Here is a 9,961-nt window from a genome sequence, read left to right on the forward strand (position 1 = left end):
TTATTATTGGACACCAAACTTAGTGTTTGGTAAAGTCTCCTAATGACATGAAATCCATATTGGTTGTCCTTAATGAATGTGCATAATTCTAATAAATCATAGTCACTTTGGCTCTTTGATTCTAAACAAAGTTACTACCCTAAGTAATTGAAACCAAAGTATTAAAACATGCGAATGGTTTACTTGTCATGAATTTCGAAACCCAGAGGAACTTCTTGCTTTTCATGAACCGTGTTCAAAGAGGAACACCAAACTTAATGTTTGGTTGTGCTCTTTGCATGAAAAATTGAATGCATTTTGAATAAAGTTTGGGGTGCCCTCAAGCACACCAAACTTAGAGACAAATTGTATTTTATATGCAATGTTTAGTGCACTCTTTCAGCAGTTGTCCTGAGGATTCAAGTTCATGCATAAGAAACCATGCTTTATTAGATGCAAAACAAAACAAAAAAAAAAATAAGGATATTAAAAACATGGGTTGCCTCCCATGAAGCGCTTCTTTAACGTCACTAGCTTGACGGTTGTCCCTTGTTAGGGTGGATTGTAGTGCTTGACGTCTTCTCCTCTCACTATGCAAACGTCCCCACTTGATTCCTTCATGACCTCTAAATGTTCCATAGAAAGAACTTTCCTGATTGTGAACACTTGAGGGAGCTGGGAAGGAATGGTTTTGAGGCCAGGTGGGATTGGCAGATAATGACTTGATATCACTTTATCTCCCGGAGAAAAACCTTCAGTGGGAATTTTCTTGTTTCTCCACCCTCTTGGCAATTTCCCTATCATTCTTCCCTTTCTCTTGAGGATTTCTTCATTGACCCTTATGCCAGGAGGATCCTTCTGATCTGTTTCCATTGATTCTTGTGGCTTTAACTCTTGCAACTCCTGTTTGCCTTCCAAAGACTGTTTTAGAGTTTCAGCTGCTGGATTACTTTCCTCCAAACACAGATGGCTACTATCATCCTTAGGCTTTTCAGGTTCTGGTTCAGGCTCAGATGCAGGTTTGAAAACTTTGAAAATGAGCTGTTCATCATGTATTCTCAGAATTAGCTCTCCTTGTTCTACATCTATGAGCGCTCTAGTAGTGGCTAGAAATGGTCTTCCCAGAATGATAGGGTGTAGGTAGCTTTCCTCCATGTCCAAAATGACAAAGTCTGTGGGGAAGTAATAATCTCCCACTTTCACCAGCACATTCTCAACTACCCCTTCAGCTTGCTTCTGAGTTTTGTCAGCCAGTTGTATGATTACATCAGTGGATCTCACCTCATTCAGTTGTAGCCTCTTCATAAGAGTTAGAGGCATCACATTTATGCTAGCTCCTAGATCACAGAATCCTCTGTCAATTTTTGTTTCTCCTATGATGCAAGGAATATGAAAACTTCCTGGGTCTGTTTTCTTAGAGACTGTGTCCTTCTTGATGAGGGCACTGCATTCTTTGTTCATTGTTACCGTTTGTCCTCCCTTCAAAACTCTTTTCTTGCTCAACAATTCCTTTAAATACTTGATGTGTGTAGGCATTTGATGGAGAATCTCAAGAAAGGGAATATTGATATGGAGAGACTTAAATGTCTCTAAAAACCTTGAATAGGTTTTCCCTTTTTCACCTCCTCCTAACCTCTGAGGAAATGGTGCTTTTGGTTGGTATGTTTCCATCGTGCCTTTTTGCAGTTCCTTGGCTTGCTCAGTTTCACTTTCCTGCTTAGCTTCCTCCACACCTTCCTTCAAGATTTCTGGCTCCTGTTCTGAGGGCCTGATTCCTTCTTCTTCTGAGACTTCCTTCAATATGGTGATGGCCTTGCATTCTTCCCATCTCACTCTCTTTTGTCCCCCTTTAGGATTCTTTTCTGTGTCACTAGGGAACACTGCAGTTGATTTGGGGGCCTGTTGAGATAGCTCTCCTACTTGAGACTCCATCCTCTTGAGTTTTTCACCATGGTTTCTTAAGGTAGCTCTCACATCATCCCTGAAGCTTTTCAATTCGGTTATGTCTTGACTCATGGTTGCCATCATTCCTTCTATCCGGTTTAATTGATCTTGAAATTGTTGGTTCGGATTAGGTTGGGTAGGTTGATTACTTTGGCCATGATATGATGGTTGGGAGTAAGTGTTTTGTGTGGCTTGGTATGATCTTTGGTTGGAGTTTTGGTATGTGGAATTGTTATGTTGGTTGTGGTTGTAAGGTTTGTGGTTTTGTGGTTGGGTTTGTTGGTTCCCCCACCCAAAGTTTGGGTGATTTTTCCATCCTGGGTTGTAAGTGTTGGAATGTGGATCATATGATTGCCTTTGTTGGTTTCCCACATAGTTGGCCTCTTCCCAATCACCTCCTTCAATGCTTACTTCCTCTTGATCTTGTGTGTGTATTGCAGCCACTTGCTTTGTTTCTAATTGTCTGGTAAGCTCTGCTAGTTGCTTGGCAAACACCTTGTTTTGGGCTAGAATTGTATCAACATGGTTCAGCTCCATAACTCCCTTAGTGTTGTGCCTCTCTGATGCATAGTAGTACTCATTCTCAGCCACTGTCTCAATCACTTCAATGGCTTCTTCCACAGTCTTTTTCCTGTTCAATGAACCTCCTGATGAATGGTCTACAGCCTTCCTTGATTCATAAGAGAGTCCATCATAGAAAATATGCAATTGCACCCAATCATGGAACATGTCTGGTGGGCATTTCCTTGTCAAATCCTTGAATCTCTCCCATGCCTCGTAGAGAGTTTCACCATCTTGTTGTCTAAAAGTCTGAACCTCAGATCGAAGCCTATTGACCTTTTGTGGGGGGTAGAAACGTGCCAGAAACTTGCTTTCCACCTCATCCCATGTTGTTAGACTCCCCCTTGGGAATGATTCCAACCACTTAGCTGCTTTGTCCCTAAGTGAAAATGGGAACAAAAGCAGTTTATAGGCATCTTCCTGGACTCCATTGGACTTCACAGTGTCACAAATTCTCAGGAATTTTGTGAGATGTTGGTTGGGATCTTCATTAGCACTCCCACCAAATGAACAATGATTCTCCACAAGTGATATTAGCTGTGGTTTGAGTTCAAAATTGTTGGCCTGAATGGGTGGTTTCTGAATGCTGCTACCACAATTCCCAGAGGTTGGGTTTATGTATGAACTAAGAACCCTCCTCTCAGGAATGGCATTGTTTCCATCAGCTCTCTCATGGTTGTGAACTTCTCTATCCATGTTGAGATCTAGAGCTTCCTCAAAATTGTCCTCAGATTCTCCTTCAGATTCTTCTTCTCCCAGTACTCTCTTCCCTCTTGCTTCCCTTCTAAGTCTATGAAGGGTCCTCTCTGGTTCGGTATATGGAGGAGTTGATGTTTCTCCTCTCCTACCTGTCATACAAGAACACAACACAGGCAACAAACAAGTGAAATACTCTTGGTTAATGGAAGAGTATGGTTAGAGCAATTGAGGAATTAATTCAAACAGTTAGTGAGTCAGTGGGTTAGTTGCTTGAATTTAAAGGCATAAAGAAAGAAAGCATGTAACAGATTGCAGAAATTAAAATTCAACAAGTAACTTGTACTGAATTAATCAAAACAAAAAAAAATGCTCAATCTAGTTAACTTCCAATTGAAGAATTGTCAATCGAAAACCAATCCCCGGCAACGGCGCCATAAACTTGATGCTGCATAAACTTGTTATGCTACGATTTAGGAAATTGCACGATCGGCAAAATTCCTTCCGGCAAGTGCACCGGTTATCGTCAAGTAAAAACTCACAATAGAGTGAGGTCGAATCCCACAAGGATTGGTTGAGTGAGCAATTCGGATTAGAAGTGTGTTCTAGTTGAGCGGAATCAAGATTTAGATGAGAGTTGCGGAATGTAAAATTGGCGGGAAACGTAAATGACAAGAAATTGAAATGGCGGAATCTTAAATTTGCATGAATTAAAGAGCAGAAGCTAAATTGCTGAAATTAAAAGGGAATGGGGGTGATTGCATGAATTGAATTGCAGAATGTAAAGAGAAAGTGGAAATCAGAAATGGGGAATTCATTGGGTTATAGGAGATATTGAGATCTCCGAATCAAAACATGTTTATCTCTTCCTCAACCAATGCGTTCATTAAATTTTGCTTGGCAATCTTATATGATTGGATCCCAATCCCTTGGCTCACCAATTCTCTCTAAAAACAAACAAATTCCCAATCCCTTGGTTTAAATGTTCATAAGAAGAGATGATGCTCGATCACTGATTATACCACACAGTTTCATGAACCACAATTTGGTAGGATTACATGTCACAATATCCATCCAAACCCCAATCCAATTCACTGTGAGAAAGCTTCTCTAGCATGAATCCTCCATTCCTTTCCCAAGGTTCCGAAGGATTTCAATTATGGGTAGTTTCTTTCCCAAGACAACTACCCAATGGAATTAGATCGAGAAGCTTTCTAACAAAATTCAAGAGAAAAGATTGAAGAAGAAGATAAACTATTATTGATTCATTGAATTACAATAGAGCTCCCTAACCCAATGAAAGGGGGTTTAGTGAGTCATAGCTCTGAATTCAATTACAAAGAAATGAAAACTAGCTAAATGCAAAGGTAAAAGTTCTCTCTAACTTAAATTTTATCCTATTTATACACTTTCTATATTGAGCTTCTGTTGTGTTTCTTTGGGCTTTGAGGCCTCTCCCTGCTTTCCTTTTGCCTTGGGTTTATGATCCATAATCTTGATGAGGCTGTTGATCCAAATTCTGTAACATTCATTGAGCCAACTTAGTGATAATCAAATAATGACACATGACTCAATAAATTGAAATTTCAGACTCATCAATCCTTCAGGCCCAATCCCATAAACCATGATATTCAATTGGGTTTCATACCAGAGTAAGTTTAAGTTAATGTTTGTGCTCAAATACTAACTTAAACCGCAATATTGTTGGCCCAGAAACCTTTTCCAAGAGTGGCGTTTAAGTTGTAGTTTAAGCTTAAACTGCAGCTTAAACGCCAGACACTTCCAGTGATGCCTTTTGTGGAAGCACGTTTAAGCTTCAGTTTAAGGTTAAACTGAAACTTAAACGTGGAAATGGAAGAAGGCAGCCCTGGAGGGTAACTTAGTCGAACACGTTTAAGCTTCAGTTTAAGGTTAAACTGAAGCTTAAACGTGGAGATAGAAAAGGCAGCCCTGGAGGTCGAACACGTTTAAGCTCCAGTTTAAGGTTAAACTGGAGCTTAAACGTGGAAATAGAGAAAGCCATCCTGGAGGTCGAACACGTTTAAGCTCCAGTTTAAGGTTAAACTGGAGCTTAAACGTGGAAGCTGAGAAAGGTAGCCCTGGAGGTGTCGAACACGTTTAAGCTCCAGTTTAAGGTTAAACTGGAGCTTAAACGTGGAAGCTGAGAAAGGTAGCCCTGGAGGTCGAACACGTTTAAGCTCCAGTTTAAGGTCAAACTGGAGCTTAAACGTGGAAATGGCTCCCTGGTGCTTTTCCCCTTTCTGGCGTTTAACCTCCAGTTTAAGGTTAAACTGGAGGTTAAACGTGGAACTGCCCCCTTGGTGCCCTTCTCACTTCTGGCGTTTAACCTCCAGTTTAAGGTTAAACTGGAGGTTAAACTTCAATTCCAGCATTTCTTAGCCTTCATGATTCTGGCGTTTAAGCTCCAGTTTAGGCTTAAACTGGAACTTAAACTCCACATGTGATATTCAAGCTTCCTTTATTGATTTTGTTGCTTCCTTGCTTAGCCTCTTCTTCCCTGAAATCATCCAAACAATTGCATCAAAGTCTTGCAAAATTTCATGAGAAATCTTCCATTCATAGCATTCAAGTAATATAACTAAAAACTCATGGAATTTGCATCAAAATCATACTGTTTGGATGGTTCATTGCTTTGTTATTCATTTAACCATTCTTGGTTACTTTAAGCTCAAGAAAATGCATAAAACAACTAAAACTAACAGAAAAATGCTAGTGAAACTAGCCTAAGATGCCTTGGCATCACAAGGTAGTCATGAACTTCCTCAGGAAGAATATCTTTAGCCTGTTTGGAGTCCCAAGAGCCCTCATTAGTGATGGAGGGAGCCACTTTTATAGCAAACCACTAGAAGCTCTCCTCCTACGATATGGGGTAAAACACAAAGTAGCCACACCTTACCACCCTCAAAGGAGTGGGTAAACTGAGATATCCAACAGAGAACTGAAGAGGATCCTGGAAAAAACTGTGGGTGCATCTAGAAAGGATTGGTCGAAGAAGCTGGATGATACTCTTTGGGCATACAGAACAGCATTCAAAACTCCACTTGGAATGTCCCCATATCAACTGGTCTATGGGAAGGCTTGTCATTTACCACTGGAGCTGGAACACAAAGCTCTCTGGGCTATCAAAATACTAAATTTTGACAGCATTGCTGCTGGTGCGAAAGGATCTTGCAGCTGCAAGAGATGGAGGAATTCAGGTCACAAGCCTATGAAAACACTAAGATGTATAAAGAGAAGGCAAAGAGAAAACATGATATGCATCTTGCGCCAAGAAGTTTCGAAAAGGGGCAGTGAGTACTCCTTTACAATTCTAAATTAAGGATGTTTCCAGGAAAACTCAAGTCAAGGTGGTCCGGACCTTTCATGGTTTCGAAAGTATCACCATATGGCCACATCGAAATCACAGATGAAGGTTCAGAGAGGACTTTTACAATGAATGGACAAAGACTCAAGCATTATCTGGGCAATATAAGGGAAAGCCCCAGAGTAAAGTACCATCTCAAGTAATTAAGGACTCGTCGAGCTAGCGACGATAAAAGAGCACTCTGTTGGGAGGCAACCCAACCTCAGGTAGTTTCACTTTTATCTTTATTTCAATAAAAATCACAAGTCGTTTCCCCTGTATTGTAAGGAGCTAAGTTTGGTGTTCCACACCAGAACAATCCAAGAGTGATGGTGTAATTCTAAGTTTGGTGTTCCACCAAAGGACATTGGTCAGAATTACACTCCACTCTAGAAGAACATTGCTAGTTCCATCCAATCAAGAGAAACCACTTAGATGTAGTTAGACTATAGGTGATCATTGCTTTGCTGACAATAAGATATGGGGTTCTCTGCATATGTGCAATGTTTGCACTGGGCAAGGAACTAAGTTTGGTGTTCACACACCAAATTGAGTTCAAAAAGCACCAGCATACATGCAAGCTGACTATGTCTCAAGTGCTTTGGGAACAAGCAACTTCCAGTCACCTTGCAGGAATCTTATGAGAAAATGGTGCACCTCTACCCAAAGAAGCGAGGCAGCCAAAAACTAGGATGATGACAAAGAGAGAGAGGAACCAGAAATCATCACCCGAAGGTTGTATTGTTACTTAATTCCATTGTACTCAGAATGGTTGAAAGTTGGAAGTCCGAATGCACTTTTGATTTGTGGCTACTTGTAGTTGAAATTTTTTTATTCTGTCTTTTAAGTTCTGAGTAGGTCTGTGTGCTAGTCTTTATGTCACTGCATCCTTACTTAACTTACTTGTATGCTGGTTCCTTTTGAATTAAATGAAGAGAGAATGATTGTTTTTAAAAGACCAGAGTGGAGTTCATATTGTGGAAGTGCATTCATGAATCTTTGGGGTAGTCATAAGTTAGCTAAGTTGGTTCAACCACAAGGTTAGGAGGACAACTATCTATCCTGAATAATTGACTTTGGATATACCCATGAGACTGAGTATATGACAAGATCCTAATAAGAGAAAAGGGAAAGAATAATGGAAGTGAAAAACAAGAGAAGAAGAGTAAGCAATAAGGCTAGGCACCAATGGTTTGGACCTTGAGACAAGTGTCTGTGGTGCTCCTGTGTGAGGGATCTACTTGGATGAATAAGCTCTCAGGGGTGCTTTATCACTTGGTAACTTGGGTTAACTAACCCGGGATTATCAGCTGAAAATCCACTATCAAGAGTAACCCTCACTACAGAGCATTTAGTAACCCAAAGAGGTGCTGGACACCAGGGTCTCAAGAAAAGAAAATAAACAAACTATATGCCTGTGGTGTGTATGTATGGGGGAGAGACTTGAGGGAGTAAGTCCTTAAGGGTGCTTCAACACCTAGCACCTTGAACCAACTGGTTCGGGAGTGTTGGCTGAAAACTTATCTTAAAGAGTTGCCCCCTTACAGAGCACTTAGCCTAAATAACACAAATAACCCTTGAAATAACAATAAAAGGATCAATGAATAAAAGTCTCATGGGATATAAACAAAGTAAGTGTTTAGGGACATGATAAAGGTCTGAAAGCCAGTAATGGAATGAACCTAAGTTGCTATGCATGAAACCACCATAAAATCAGTAACATGACTTCCACAAGAATGACTCACTCCTCTGGATATTCCATTCATCATTCTCTTGTTCCAGTACTTGCTTAGGGACAAGCAAGCTTTAAGTTTGGTGTTGTGATGCCAGGGCATCTTGGCCAGTTTCACTGACCTTTTCTTTACTGTTTTTAGGTCAGTTTCATGCATTTCCTTAGGAAATAAGCTAGTTTTAGGTAGATATTCACTTACACCTTGACTCAAGCATACATTGTGCATTTTACATTATTTCATGAGGATTCTGCATAAGTTTAGTGACAAATTGTATGTTGCATTGCCCATGACTTGGACTAGAACTTTGATGCACTCTATTGCTTGATTTCAGGACCAAAGGAAGTAAGGAAAGGGAGGAAACTTGCAAGGTTAATGAGAAAAGTGATTGCCAATGACACTCTCATAGCCATCATTGCCCACGTTAAGAGTCACGTTAACTAAGTTAACGTGAACTCTAACGTGGAAAAGGGAAGTTGAGCCAACGTTAGTGACACTTAACATTGTCACTAACGTTGGCAAACACTCATGAGTGGCCACGTTAGAGCCCACGTTAACCTAGTTAATGTGGCCTCTAACGTTAAAGGGGGAAGAGAAGCCAACGTTAGTGACATTCAACATTGTCACTAATGTTGGCCTAAGGATGCAAAACACCACGTTAACTCCCATGTTAACTTGGTTAACGTGGGAGCTAACGTAAGAAGTGAGAGTAGTCGCCAACGTTAGTGACACTCAACATTGTCACTAACGTTGGAAGTAACCACACAACCCCCCAAGGAGCCACGTTAACTTAGTTAACGTGGAAGCTATCAATGAGGAATGAATGATGAGCCAACGTTAGTGACACTCAACATTGTCACTAACGTTGGGATGGCTAAGAATGGCCACGTTAGAAGCCACGTTAACCTAGTTAACGTGGACTTTAACGTGAGATCTAGGGGTACATTGGAACGTTAGTGACAATGTTGAGTGTCACTAACGTTCTCGAAGGTTGGCAAGGCCACGTTAGAAGCCACGTTAACCTAGTTAACGTGGAGCATTAACGTGAAGCAAAAAGGGGCACATTGGAACGTTAGTGACAATGTTGAGTGTCACTAACGTTCTCGAAGGTTGGCAAGGCCTCGTTAGAAGCCACGTTAACCTAGTTAACGTGGAGCTCTAACGTGAGGCAAAGGGGTACATTGGAACGTTAGTGAAAATGTTAAGTGTCACTAATGTTCTCGAACTTATACTTTCACTAAATGTTAACACCCCTAACGCCCTTAGCTGAAGTCTCTGCCCACTTAGCACTTTCTCTCTGCAAGTAAAGCCAAGCCCAAATGAAGAAAAGAACTGCTTCAAACTCAAGATCCAAAGGCCCAAGACTTGAAGAGTAAACTAGAAGCTGAGAAGAGTAGTATATATAGGAGTAGCTTTGAATTGTAAAAGGAGTTCTGGAGGCTGGAAAAAGAGAACTACTCTCTGTATTTTACTTTCTCTGCATTTTCTAGTTTTATGATGTATTCTCCATCTTTATTTTCATTTCCTAGAGCTATGAACAACTAAACCCCTTTCATTGGGTTAGGGAGCTCTGTTGTAATTTGATGGATCAATACTAATTTTCATTATTCTTCTTCTATCTTTTCTCTTGATTTTACTTGAAAGCTTTCGATCTTTATCCAATTGAGTAGTTATCTTGGAAGAGAAG

At 40.5% G+C, this 9,961-nt stretch overlaps 1 non-coding gene across 1 annotated transcript; it reads left to right on the forward strand.

The window, feature by feature from the left end:
- Nucleotides 1-2,650: 2,650 nt before the first annotated feature.
- LOC148547894 (small nucleolar RNA R71) lies at nucleotides 2,651-2,754 on the forward strand. The gene has a single exon (XR_015898119.1). It is a non-coding gene; the product is annotated as a small nucleolar RNA R71 (small nucleolar RNA).
- The last annotated feature ends 7,207 nt before the right edge of the window (nucleotides 2,755-9,961 follow it).

Source organism: Arachis ipaensis, chromosome B8 (genome assembly GCF_059453495.1).
Source record: "Arachis ipaensis isolate K30076 ecotype BB chromosome B8, ASM5945349v1, whole genome shotgun sequence".
NCBI lineage: Eukaryota > Viridiplantae > Streptophyta > Magnoliopsida > Fabales > Fabaceae > Arachis > Arachis ipaensis.